Source organism: Ptychodera flava (genome assembly GCF_041260155.1).
Source record: "Ptychodera flava strain L36383 chromosome 3 unlocalized genomic scaffold, AS_Pfla_20210202 Scaffold_26__1_contigs__length_13983176_pilon, whole genome shotgun sequence".
Classification (NCBI taxonomy): Eukaryota; Metazoa; Hemichordata; class Enteropneusta; family Ptychoderidae; genus Ptychodera; species Ptychodera flava.
The window spans coordinates 1907910-1922229 of NW_027248280.1; the positions used below are offsets into that span (position 1 = coordinate 1907910).

The window sequence follows — 14320 nt, forward strand, 5'->3', positions numbered from 1 at the left end:
CCTGAAAATATTTAGTTTTAAATGTTATTTAGCACAAAAACCTATTAGCTATTGCTAATTTTTTTAAATCTTGCAATAACTGTCAATTGTTAGTTTTATTATGGAAGGGTTAAAATTAAAAATACTTTTTTCAGTCTAGAAAAGCATTAAATCAATAGTCCAAGATATACAAATACTTAGCGATGATAACTATAAGTTTCAAATATATTTTATCGGCATATATTTGTATGTGCTACACTAACACAATACTATACTTGTTTCCAGCCAAATGATCTCTTAATATGATCAAAAGTAGAAGTTAGTATTTTTCTGTTATTTGTATTTTAAGTACCCACATATGTGATACATTCATCATTAATGCAAATTAACAGTAATTAATTGTAATTTATGTAAGTCGTTTACCCTTTTTGCAACAAAGAAAGCAATTATACGAACATCTTTATCTGTACAAAAATTCTATATTGATGTACATCTCAATTATTATCGCCGTTACGTAGTGGTGATGATGATTCATATATCTAGTGGCTGAATGATTGTTGAAAAATGTAACTGAGTATAACCAATAGTGTTGGAACAGTGTTGCCGGCAATTTTCAACAATTGTTGACAATCTAAATCAACGTAATCCGAAATCTGAAATGTTATACCATATGCATATTTTATGTGGGTTGCACAAGAAAAAAGTCACGAACACATTTCTTTGGTAAGATTTTACATTATTAAATGTTACCTGACCATATTTGTGTCAAATGACCTCCCTCTCTTTTCAGAGAAAATAAGAATATAAAACAACATTATTTTTCAACAAGATTTAAGCATTTGTGTTTAAAAAGTTGATTAGAAATGATTGATTATTTTTTGAGAAAAACTCATTTCACCTCATGTTTTCGTAAAGTGAGATCTGTTTCATACAGTAAACACAAACTTGTGAGTTTATTAATCCCTTTTTTATTTATATCTTCGTACAAGAAAGAAAATCAAGATGAATGCAGAAGAGAGGGTTTTGCGGAGACGTTTTCCCCCGACGAAAAGGTATGAATGCGATGAAAGCTTATTTTCCAAGATTTAAAATCATTTAAAATGACCGATGGTTGAACATAAAAAATAGCAAAGGCTGGGGAAAGATTCAAACAGAGGATACACGCCTATCTAGATAAGGCTTGCATATTGAATTCGTATGGAATAATTATTCAAGTGTTAGCCGAAAATATTTGTCAGATATCGCTTATCTTTTAAGTTCCTGTGGCTGAAGTTGTTTCGATTTTGCATAATAAGAAAGTAGAATTATGTGCTTGATAAAATAACCTCTTGATTTCTTGGTAGTGCTTGGCGTTTTCATCAGTAACATGTTCTTAAAATGGACAACCTCGGCGTTGTCGGTCAAAACATAGAAAACTGAGAAAATTATGGGCAACTTCCTTATCGGTTCTCTCTATCATCGTGGGAATCTTGATCAGTACCCTTAATTTAGTTGTCAATAAAGTGATCAAATCTTTTAGCTACACATAATCGGGCAGATATCTCAGTATTTTCTTCTTCTCACCGGGGCAATGCAATATCTTAAGTATCGCATAGTTGGCATTGCAGAGTGGCATTATTTAAGGTAGGAACGCACTACCACTCGACATTTGATAATTCCACAATTTCGAAACTTTTAATAGAAAAAGTGCACTAGTTCTACAGAGGATACAGTGTGGTTTAGCCATAGAGCGTCAATAAGCAAAACATTGATTTTGGTTTGTTGGGCTACATAAACTTTGCTGATATAATGTTGGATTGATTTATTGAGGTAGTTGGTAACTTTCTTGATCAGAGCCAATTCCTTTCCTTCTTTGAGGCCAGTCATAGATTGCCTTTCTGTATATTTCTCTCACTGCAATTATATTACCATGGCAATAACCAAGCAGCTCCTTAGCTTTGTTGGACACATCATCAACATGTTTTTAAAAGCAAGCAAGCAAGCATTTGGTCGTTTTCTCCGCTTAAACGGAAGAATACTTGCAAGGATAAATATATATATATATATATATATATATATATATATATATATATATATATATATATATATATATATATATATATATATATGATATGTATATATAGATATGTATATATATATATATATATATATATATATATATATATATATATATATATATATATATATATATATATATATATATATATATATATATATATATATATATATATATATATATATATTGATACACACTCCACACCCAGTTGTTTGGTCCAATCAAGTTTTCTATATTATTCCACTCCACTCTCCACTGGGGATCAACTGCTCACATCCTATTTATAATATATATATATATATATATATATATATATATATATATATATATATATATATATATATATATATATTATATATATATATATATATATATATATAATATATATATATATTATGATTTTAAAATTCATGATTACCTTATCTTGCGGAAAATGTATGTATATATATATATATATATATATATATATTATATATATATATATATATATATATATATATATATATATATATATATATATATATATATATATATATATATATATATATATATATATATATATATATATATATATATATATTGATACACACTCCACACCCAGTTGTTTGGTCCAATCAAGTTTTCTATATTATTCCACTCCACTCTCCACTGGGGATCAACTGCTCACGTCCTATTTATACTATATATATATATATATATATATATATATATATATATATATATATATATATATATATATATATATATATATATATATATATATAATATATATATATATATTATGATTTTAAAATTCATGATTACCTTATCTTGCGGAAAATGTATGTATGTATGATTGTATATATGTATGTATCTATGTATCTATGTATGTATGTATGTATGTATGTATGTACGTACGTACGTATGTATGTATGTATGAATGTATGTATGTATGTATGTTTGTACGTACGTGTGCGTTTGTGTGTTTGTCTGTGTGTATATATGTATGTATGTATGTATGTATGTATGTATGTATGTATGTATGTATGTATGTATGTATGTATGTATGTATGTATGTGTATGTATATATGTATGTATGTATGTATGTATGTATGTATGTATGTATGTATGTATGTATGTATGTATGTATGTATGTATGTATGTATGTATGTATGTATGTATGTATATACGCTATGTACGTACGGGCGGACGGACGGATGGATGGATGGCTATATATATATATATATATATATATATATATATATATATATATAATATATATATATATATATATATATATATATATATATATCTGTGTCTTCGACAATACATTGCTAAGTCAGATCACATGAGATTTGATAAAGCGATATATGTTTTTGTTGTTCAGTAATATGTTCTTTTCAAGATTCTTAATTAAATGTATGATATTTTAGGTGAAGTGTTAATATTATCGAAAGAAAGCAAGGAAGCAGACAAAACAGAAAAACAAAGAAACTCCCCCTGATGCTCCTGCTCAACAATTGCATGCGAAAAGAAACATTGTCTACTCTGACCGGAAGAAAGATGCAAATAAATACTCTGGGAATCTGGAACACCTCATTCAGGCGTACGGTACTTTACAGTGGAGCAATGATGCAGATGAACGTACTGAAGTGTGCGTGAAATGCCAGAATATCACATCACTAGAAAATCTATGGGACTACGTCCAGGGTGGCCAGTTTCTAAGTGACTTCAAGCATAGAGTTTTGGATCATGTTTCCACATGTTCTTTTAATGTCACTATTCCCAAGTGGGAATATAGAATATGTTTTCGGGAGCTTGCCGATAACAGTCCAGGTAGGTAATCACTTTATTTTATGCGCATAAGTCCTAAATTAATCCTTGTTACATTCGTTGCAAAATGTCTGACTCAAAACTTGCTGGAATGCAGTCACAACGCTCTTCCGAAGTGTGTCTCAGATATTTTATATCTTTCGCTGTTTTTAGCACAGTTTTAAAGAAATCAATTAGGGTTAAATTAACTGCTCTCAAAGTTTTTCTGGCAAAAAAATTGATTAAGAAGATTTAAGAAATTCTGAGACACTCTTTGGATGATCCTTGGACAGCTTGCACTCATACAAATATAAGTCACATACCTCAAAGCATTGAAACAAAACATAGGGAAAACCTATTTTTGAAAGGTTATGCAAATTACCTGTCGTGTGATAGTTATGAAAACAATGGTGACACTATGGTAAGCACAATGTTTCCGACATTTAGGCTTTCCGAAAATATATAATTACAGGGGTTCTAAGTTTATGACCACTAGAGAATTGTTAGCATAAAAAGGTCAATTTCTTGTCTTGGAACCTTAAGTTACACGATTCGTATGATTTAAAAAAATTACTGTAATGCAGATGACAATCACTGTAATGAATCAAGTTGAAGATTATTCAAAATAAACACTGCTCGTGAATATGTGAAATGTTGTCTCTACTTGAAGTACAATGGTAGAACGTTTCCACGGATATTTCATGACTCCAATGTGACTATGCGTTGGTTCCTTTGCTAGATAAATTCAGCAGTTTATTGAAAGAGCAATTAATTAATGTTTGCTTAAAAGAAAACGACACAGGAATTTCAGTACACAATTATAATTGGCTTCCAATTGTACTTGAAACGTACTCTCTCATCTTTAGCATAATGGTTGCCCTAATGTTTGAAACAAAATCAAGATAAAATCTCTGATCATGGAAGGGTGCATGACTGTGACAGCGATGAACACTTGATCTTGTGAAACAATTTACTTTGTCAAAACTCTGACATTAGTCAACTACAATAAGTTGTCTGAGGGTCACAATATATGTAAATTTTGGTACCTTATTAGGACGTTTTTATTGATTGCCCATTGTCTGTGAATTTATCTTAAGGAAGATTCACTTTGTGTAGTATAGCATCGTGCATTGTTGCCCCAGCCGTCCTTGGAAACATGCACAATTAAGAGCGAATTGACGTTTCTTTAACTGTATTTTGATACCGAATTTGTTGGGTTTTTCTTAATTATTGACTGCTTGTCAAATTACGCTGCTTATGTCTTTGTACGCACAATAAACAAAATTCATGTTTTGGTAGTTTTTTACAAGTACAAGACAACGCAGTCAAGCAGTCGACTTCATACTGTGTGGAATAATCTGCTACGTGAACACACTCAGTTCCCCTGCAGTAAACATGTTTTGAACTCTTTTTAAGTAAAGAATAGCTGATCCCATAAAAGTCAAATCTCTGCTCATCTTTTAATTAATGTGTTGCACTAGGGATGCAAAGTTACTAGCAATAGCAAGATCTCGATTAACACTTACGGGATGCATTTGCAGACACCGATGTTTGATATTTTGCCTAATCTCATAATGTTTGCACTACGAAAATCAGGAATTATCAATAGACATAGCAGATTGGCCGAGTTTGACCTAACTGGGCAAAATCACCACGTCAAAATGACTATGGGAAATGTCGGAACGTTCCTTCTGCTGTATTTTAGAAGGCGAGCCTCCTCCCGAGCTGCGCAAACCTTCGAGTGTCTTTACTGGTAAGGAACACAGTAACTGCCTCAAAAAACTTGCCTACAATTACCTTGAATATAGACGCAGCGAGAGGATTGAAACAGGCGTGCATATTGAGGTAATATATGTCATGAAACTCATTTGTGTGTGCATTTTAAGACTTTTTATTTTTCTCAAATCAGGATATACCCACAAATATTCTTTAAGACAGGATGTGCTTCGGGGACAGATATTCGGACATTCAAAGATTTACGAAATCTTTTAGCCTACCGCCTATGAGGCCCATTTTGAAGATTTTGGAGTAAATAAAGTTTCCGTCGGTTCAGTTTTGTGAAATATGGAATTTTCCTACGACCGGCAATCAAGTTATTGAAACAATATTTTGTCTAACGATTAATAGTGTATGCTAGCCATAAATATTTTATTTATGTAAACAAACACCAGTCTCAATGCTGAGTTCAAGCAACGTAATTTACATCGAGGAATGGCGCGCTGATGACATGCAGATAAAAATTGAGAAATGAATTATTACCTTAGTAAAGCTGAGCAGAATTCAAGTATCTCAGTACAAAAAAATTCATTCACACCTAAACACCCTACTTTGTAGACTCAAAATTCATTATTCGATTTTGTCCGTGCATTCTTTCGACAGGTACTGTACGGGCTTGGAGGTTGCGGGAAGACTGAAATACTTTCGTCATTCGTTTGGAAGAACTGGAAAAACTATTCGGGTGTGTTTGTTTTAAGCGGAACATCTAATACCTCCTTGACTTTGGATTCAAGAAAATGCTAGAGGTACGTATTTTAAAACTTGATGGAGAAGAAATAGTCAATAGATGGTTGAACTTTTTATTATCTCTTTCATCAGTCACTTTAGGTCATTGAGCACGGCGGAGTTACTCGTGTTAAGGTAGTATGCTCCTCGAAAGAAAATGACGTAATGTTTTGCTCAAATTTTTCTCAAAAAATCATTTACCTTTCATTTTCAAAAATCAGGATGGGGTTACCGTGCAACGTATGGTAAGAAAGGGACAAATTACCAATGATTCATCGATATTTGAAATTTAAAATGGTCGCCATCTCTTTTCTAAATCTATGTGGAAAAATCAAATTTTCGATTTCAGAAAAACTAAGAGGGTGAAATGTTCCTTTCAACAATAGCTTTAAAATGAACACCAAAAAGTTGTAGAACAGGAGAGTTTGGTAATTTGAAAGCCCGAATTTGTGTCCCCAAATAATGTATAAACACTGACACAAGGCAGACACTCGACGTTCATTTATTCATTTTCTGACAATTGCTGTAAACTTAATCAATCCTGATCGACATTCCTATTGTACAGTTACTTGCTACGCAATGCTGTGTTTATAGCGAAACGAACATACGTGTGTGCGTGTGTGCTTCTGTGTATCGAGTTTGCATGTCACATATATGCGTGCGTGCAACATCAGTGCATCAAGGCTTGCATGCATGGAGACAGGAAGGCAGGCAAGTAGGTGCATGCATGCATGCACACTTACATGGATACTGTACATGCTACATGTCATGCATGCATGCAGGCAGGCAGGCTGGTAGGTACAGTAGGTACACAGTAGGTACACAGGCAGGCAAGCAGGCAATTAAGCAGGCAGGCAGTAAGGTAGGTAGGAAGGAAGAAATGAAGGAGGTAGGTAGGTAGTAGGTAGGTAGCTGTGCATAAAATTGTTAGCTTTCATCCATTTCAACTGTGTTCTAGTTAGTCCGATGTCTTCTCACTTTTGATATTTCAGAAACTTGATATGAATTTATCAGACGAAGAAAAAAGTTCGAGTAGCATCAGGGCACGTGTCCTTGGAAAGTTGTCAACGATGAGACAATGGCTTCTTGTGATTGATGACGTAGATGACCCACGCCTCATCCAACAAGCTTTGCCAGTGTCAACGCCGCTACTAGACGGACACATCTTGATAACTTCGAGAGTTGGTGAAGACTGGGACAATTGGTTTACGCCAATCAAGTTCAATCACGTTTATCAGTTATCGCCAGAGGATTCTGCTTTGTACCTTATCCGAGAGAAGCAAACAAAGCTGTCATCGAGAGACGCGAAGACCAGGTTAAGTGAATTATCTGCCAATCTTAGGATGAGTACGATGCATTGATGTGGCTTGGTAGCGAGGAAGGTTTGCATGGTCTGCCGCTGGCTCTAAAACAGGCAAGCAAGTACATTTCAGAGAATGGTGTCACCTACAGTGGTTATAAGAATTTGTATAAGAAATGCAAAATTGACATGCTGGAACCGATGGGAAGTGACCAACTTGTCGGATGGCTGAACTTACATAAGATAAATACTGACCTGGCACCTTCATTAAGAATCTGTATAGAAAAGTATGAACATCAATAAAGGAAATCAAAATCGAAGACCTGGAAATGGACATTGAAATTCCTGATGAGCAAGTAAGTAGAGTTAAAGACGCAATCGACAACACCGGTCCACAGGTCTTCGTCGATCTTGCTGAACATGGGCGACTTAACATCCTGACGACTTGGAAGACGAATTACAGTACAATAGCATCAGAAAAACACACCAAGGAATTCTACACCTCTGCACATGCTTGGCTACGCGAATACAGGTCGCATTATTCGTAGACGGAGCAAAATGTCTATTTCCCGGCGATCTTAGTGATTTCATCATCCTTAAACAAGGCAGTGGTAGAAAAAGTAGTGAGCAGGAAATAAGAAAGAATATTTTAGCTTTATTTTTCAGACTTAAGCATTTTTCTTTTGCGACAAATGTTGTCGGCGAGTCTGAAGAATCATCTTTGGAACATAGTCTCGGACGCATGGAGAATATTCTGTTCATCGTCTCTTCAAATCCGTTGTCTTCATGGAATTTCTTACTCAAAATGAAGAATTATTTGCATGAACAACACCCTAAATATCTTGGAGAAGCTTTTCCCGAAAATTGAAGAAATCCAAGATGGTTCCACAGGTGGTGTGCGCGACAATTATTCCATAATTGCTTCTCATACACTGGCACTTGCGGAGCGAATCAGGTCCGAAATAGAGGAAATGGAATAGCGGACCTCAACGATGTTAATCCGCTGTTCGTTGCCGTGAACATCTATTTCTCCCGCCTCGGACGTGCACGTGATGCCAAGGTTCTTTGTAAAGTGATGGTTTCACTCAGTAGAAGCCGAAAACCAGTCAATAAAATCAAACTGGCGGACGGTATGTAAAGTAAAAAATCGTATTATAACACTAAATAATTGAACTTTTTGTATTTATTTCATATTTTTGACATTATATCGAGGTTTCCTGACAAACATGTATATTTGTTCTCTATTTCAGAACTCCGCCATCTCGGAGAGGCGTACTATGAAATTCGAAAACTTGGCAAGGCTGAGAAACGTTTGAATGAGAGTTTTACATTGCTGAAAGAGACCAAGGGGGAAAATGATATAGACGTGCTAACAGGTAATTTATACCAAATTTCACTCTTAAGTATATATAAAATACGCATTATTTTCCCTTGAAATCAATCATTGAACGTATATTTGCGATCATACTCTGTCCAGTTTCGAGTCGACATGATTTACAGCTTAATTAATGTTGCCACGAAAATAATATAATAGCAGGAAAAGATTCAAGATAACAGCATTCAAAGACGTTATAAATGGAATGACAGATAACTCTTCGTCATCATCATTATCTTTTTTTTCTCTCTCTCTCTCTCTCTCTCTCTCTCTCTCTCTCTCTCTCCTCTCTCGCTCTCTCTCTCTCTCTCTCTCTCTCTCTCTCTCTCTCTCTTGTATCTGACATCCAGCGAAACAACGCCATGCGAGGATACTGCAGAACATGAAGGAGTATTTGATGGATGAGGAAAAGAGAGTTGAAGTCAAAGTAATGTTAGAAGATATACTCAAAAAGATGAAGACACTTTTCGAAACACAGGAAAATTTATATATTGCCAATGGTAAATTTGATTTTGTATTACCATAATAACAATTGTAAACTTTTTAATATATATATATATATTTTTTTTTTTTCAATTGAACAAATTCAAGTATCAATTACTTTCAATGTTATTACCTCGGCAAAGAATGTTACAGGAACACGATTAGAACTAATTTGGGATAATTGGATGGTGAAATCTTGTCGAGTTAATCTACAAATGTAATCTCATCTGCTTTTAATTTCTTTTTATATTACACACTTATTTATATGAGTAATTTGCAATATTACTACATTCAGCTGTGCGGTACCTAACACGTTTGAGAAATTTGAAAATATGAAAATCCAATTATCCAAAATTAGTTCAAATCGTGTTCAGGAAGAATTCACTCATGTATCAACATTTTCAAATGAAACTTTTTTCCTGAACCAGCCATGCACCAACTAGGTCGGTTCTATCAAGACACAAGTGACTACGAGAAGGCACAGGAATATTTAGAAAAATCGCTGAAAATAAGGCAGACACACTGGCAGCGGAAGTTTGGAACAGCTGATGTTGAAAGTGTCGCGTACGGTTTGACAAACCTTGCCAGAAACTATATCATCTCTTCGTCTGAGGACGTCACGACGACAGAAGAATTACTCAAAGAAGCTTGCAAATTAAAGAAAAGCGATTGGCTCCCACAAATGACTCCTATCAGTTAGGTATGTAGAGGATGAACTACGTGTCTATATAAGTAATGAAACTAATGATATATCTTTATTAGCTACATGTTTGTGCTCAAATCATAAGGTAGGAATTTAAACGTTCATTGTTCATGTATACATTTCATTTGAATTAAAATAAATCATAATAGCAAGCATAAAATAATATATGGTTGATTTATCCAATAGGTAAATACTATTTAGCCGCATACTATCGAATACAAGGACAGTACGATCTTTCTGAGAAGACTGCAAAGGACATTGTGACGGAAATTTACAGGAACAAGCTCAAAAACTTACTACAAAAAGAATCAAATACTTCCGGCAAAGTGGACTTGAAAGAAGGTAGTATATTCAAACTTTCTAAACTGCTTATTAAGAACAAGTAACATCATATCTTGTCGATTTCTTAATATGCATTATTGTGTACTATCACAGACACAATATGCAACGGATTTGATCGATGCTGCTGTCTTGTAGGTTTAGCTATTAACTTATTGCATCTTTTACAAGATACTTCAATTATTCATATATGAATGTGCCATTGTCTCCACCAGATAACTGTGTCTATGTACTTCTTTTTTTTCACACAGTCTTCCCTCCAGAGAAGATTGATATCTGAGTGTTGAAGACATTTATCATTGAGACTTCAAAGCTCACTGTTGAATTTCAGAATGATAACGGTGTAGTTGAATGTCATTGAGGGCTCGACACCATCTCATTTAAACGATCATGGCAATTATTCATTCGAAACCAGCCTATTTAAACAACGCCATCCGTATTGCTAGTGGCTTGCAATTGTATTCCTTTTTTGAGGGCATGCCAGTTTTATGCATATACAAATATTGTGTAAAATAATTATCGGAAAGGAGATACCACTATCACATCTTTGATTTTGCGCACAAAACTCAAAGTATATTTATGTATTCTAGTTTTAGTTTGAATTTATGTGTGGAATTAGTCAAATGTTAGATGCACTCGCATTTCTCAGTTTATCTTTCATCTTATAATTAATAGATGACCCTTACCTGTTTTGACTTGATTCAGTTATTTGTCATTCGCAGTTTCCTTTAAACCAATTTTATACTTTTTCGACTTGCCATATATTTAGTCAACTTTTAAGAACCAAATTATAGAGATTTTGTTTTAAAGAATTCATTAATGAAATCTCTGACTATATGATATAATTATATATCCAAACAATCGTATTAGTATAAAGAAATAAAAAATAGCGCAATTTTAGAGGTTGTTTAACCCAAAACATCGCCTTGCTACATCTTTATAGTATTTTCATTTGAAGAGTTTCTTAGGTTGAGTTCCAATCAAAGTGATATAAGAAGATTATTGTTTCAAATCGACCATTTCAACTCGTTATATTATATCACTGTTGTACTTCCATTTAGCTTATTAGATTCATTATCTAGCGACTATGACTTTCTCAATTTGAAACAAGGTGTACTTTTACAATTTCAACAATGTGAACTGTCAATTAGTAGTTCCTCATTATGACATAGAACTTAGATTTTTAAGTTCACAAATCCCTCAAAGCATAGTGTGTTAGTCACCTAGGTTTTGCATTTTGTCATTTGTCTCTCGTATGACATTTTAGTTAACATGTTTGAAGTGTTATCTTCAACAGATCCGTGTGTTGTCAGTATATGCTAGCAGGACTTTTTTTGTTTCACTACTTCTGATTCGGTTTCTAAATCACCGAGGTATTGGTCAAGGTATTAACCTCTATTTCTCATTTACTTTGTGCAAACTAACATTACTGACAAGAATAGACCCTGAGCTAAAAGACTATATTGGTCACTTTTTACCATCGAGACGATATTATTGAAACAAACAGCCTGTAAATGCTTAGAAATTTCTTTAAAAAATGTTACAGTATCAGCCCAGGAACTTTGTACGTAGTAAGGACTGTTATTATAGTGATCAACTATCTAATCATCATTATGACGTTTGCAATGATCTCAAAATAGGCTGTTGCTGGGCGACTAGATGCTTTGAATTTTAATTAATGTCTAAGATGACCATTATCGAATGCCTCATGTTCCAGTAGTTCATTACAGAATGCAAACACGACTTGTAGAAAACAACGTTAAATGTAGACACAGCTACTGACATGACGGACCGAACTGTTCCCTAGAAAGTTTGAGCTCGCTATCAACGCAAATCAGTTTCCAAGTATTTTTCTGCGAGCAACATAATTAATCCAAAAGACATTGTGTAAGCATTTGGCAATTAAAGTGAGATTTCGTTTGTCTCTAGAATATTTCAAATCAGGATTGGCAACAGTGGCATTTTATATTAATTTATTTGACTCTTACATTCACACTGACACTACGGCATATCACCATAAAAATACCAAGCACGTTAAAATGTCCACAATGTCTATCCTTCACCAGGACACGTAAATATTTCAAAATCGTTAGTGTGATGATAGGCAAGGCAGGTATGTACATATAAGGTCACGTGTTTGAGTGGATGACCGTCTCCCAGGAACTAGTGTCCAAAACAACCAGACTCTGTGTCTGTAATGACCTGGTATTATTCCTCCTTCAGAGACACCAGGCACTGATTTACATAACTGGGGCAACATCATATCTTCAGCCTCACATCTTATGATTAATAATAATAATAATATAATAATAATAATAATAATAATAATAATAATAATAATTATGCTTAAGAGTAGCGTCTTTTGTGTGAATTTATCCTGACAGTGATGATATCATTGTATGTGTCAGTACCAATGAATATGAATTCTATCAACACTTTATTGTATACAACCTGTCATAGAGAAAATATATTGATTTGCCTATATGTTATAAGCTCTGATTGCGTGTTTACTTGTAATCTCGCTCATTTGCCGGTACAATGACCTGCTGTGTGAGGATGTACTATTGCAGGTCAAAACACATCCATGTCAACGACGTGACCTAACGCTACCTCAGCCTCCATGCGTAGCTTAACATTTATGCTTCAGCAACTTCTGCTAAGTCTTGTATAATATGTTGTTAACATGTTACTTCTTCTTGAGTGTAGAACAACAGACATAAAGACTTTTCCAAACAACCTATTGGACAGCATGTCATGTATGATTACTCTTGACCATTCACACCTTGTCAAAGCCAGTTACTATATATGAAAGATATGGATTCAAATATCATTAGTACTCTTTAATTTATCACATGCACAAGCCAAGTTTGTCGTCTCCGAACAAAAAATACGGGATTTATTCTCTGGTCGTTCTACGTCACGACAACCCGCGTCTATGTCATCAATTTTGGTGCGTCGGACCTTTTTTGTCGATCTTCGGTGTGCTCGTAAATATGTAAACAAACAACATGGCGGCCGATGTTTCTCCCACGATCAAAAGTCATGTAATGAAATCGATATTTTCACAGACTACGACATTACTAATCCGAACAATGTAAACACAAGAGTGTACCGCCTGTATATTCCGAAGGAATTACGTGAATAATTTGCGGAAACAACGAACTCGAAGTGGTCGCGTATAGCCTACCGTGGGTTCCGTACGCATTGCAAACAGGCGCGACCTTTACAGTGTTCGCGCCGTCGAGATTCAGTCGATATTTGTTCCCGAAAAATAGCGTATCTTCGTCTGTGATAAATTTCTAGGACTATGCTATCTTTGAAATAGAGTATAACTTTGCGGAAGGTAGCCTACGTGTAGACCGAGAGCTGTCATTTGCTCCACACACGAACGAACGTGAGCGCTAACGCACGCACACGACGGACGACTGGAAATGATTGACAACTTGTGCACGGCGTACTGATATTTATTCTTAAAGTAGTTCAAAAGTTTAAACGCGGAATCGTCATGGAAAACTTATTTTATTTTGAAAAAAATAACGAATTCTTGGCTTGTGCATGTGATAAGTATATTATTCCCTAATATTTTTCTTCGTTCAGCTCGGAAAATACTCGTGACGTAATGACCGTGTCACCACTCGTCTTCGACTCGTGGTGACACGGTCATTACGTCACTCGTATTTTCCTTCGCTGAACGAAGAAAAATATGAGGGAATAATATCTAATTGTCCTTCAATTTGCACGACTTTTTATCCCCTCACAATACGTCATCACCAGTTACTATATACAGATATA

The 14320-nt window shown here is 34.4% G+C and overlaps 2 long non-coding RNA genes across 2 annotated transcripts; both read left to right on the plus strand.

Moving 5' to 3' along the window:
* Positions 1 to 5649: 5649 nt before the first annotated feature.
* LOC139126069 (uncharacterized) lies at positions 5650 to 7665 on the plus strand. The gene is made up of 3 exons (XR_011550452.1): positions 5650 to 5671; positions 6206 to 6348; positions 7321 to 7665. It is a non-coding gene; the product is annotated as an uncharacterized lncRNA (long non-coding RNA).
* Positions 7666 to 8938: 1273 nt separating this feature from the next.
* On the plus strand, positions 8939 to 10444 carry LOC139126143 (uncharacterized). The gene is made up of 4 exons (XR_011550485.1): positions 8939 to 9004; positions 9354 to 9503; positions 9915 to 10186; positions 10376 to 10444. It is a non-coding gene; the product is annotated as an uncharacterized lncRNA (long non-coding RNA).
* Positions 10445 to 14320: the final 3876 nt, after the last annotated feature.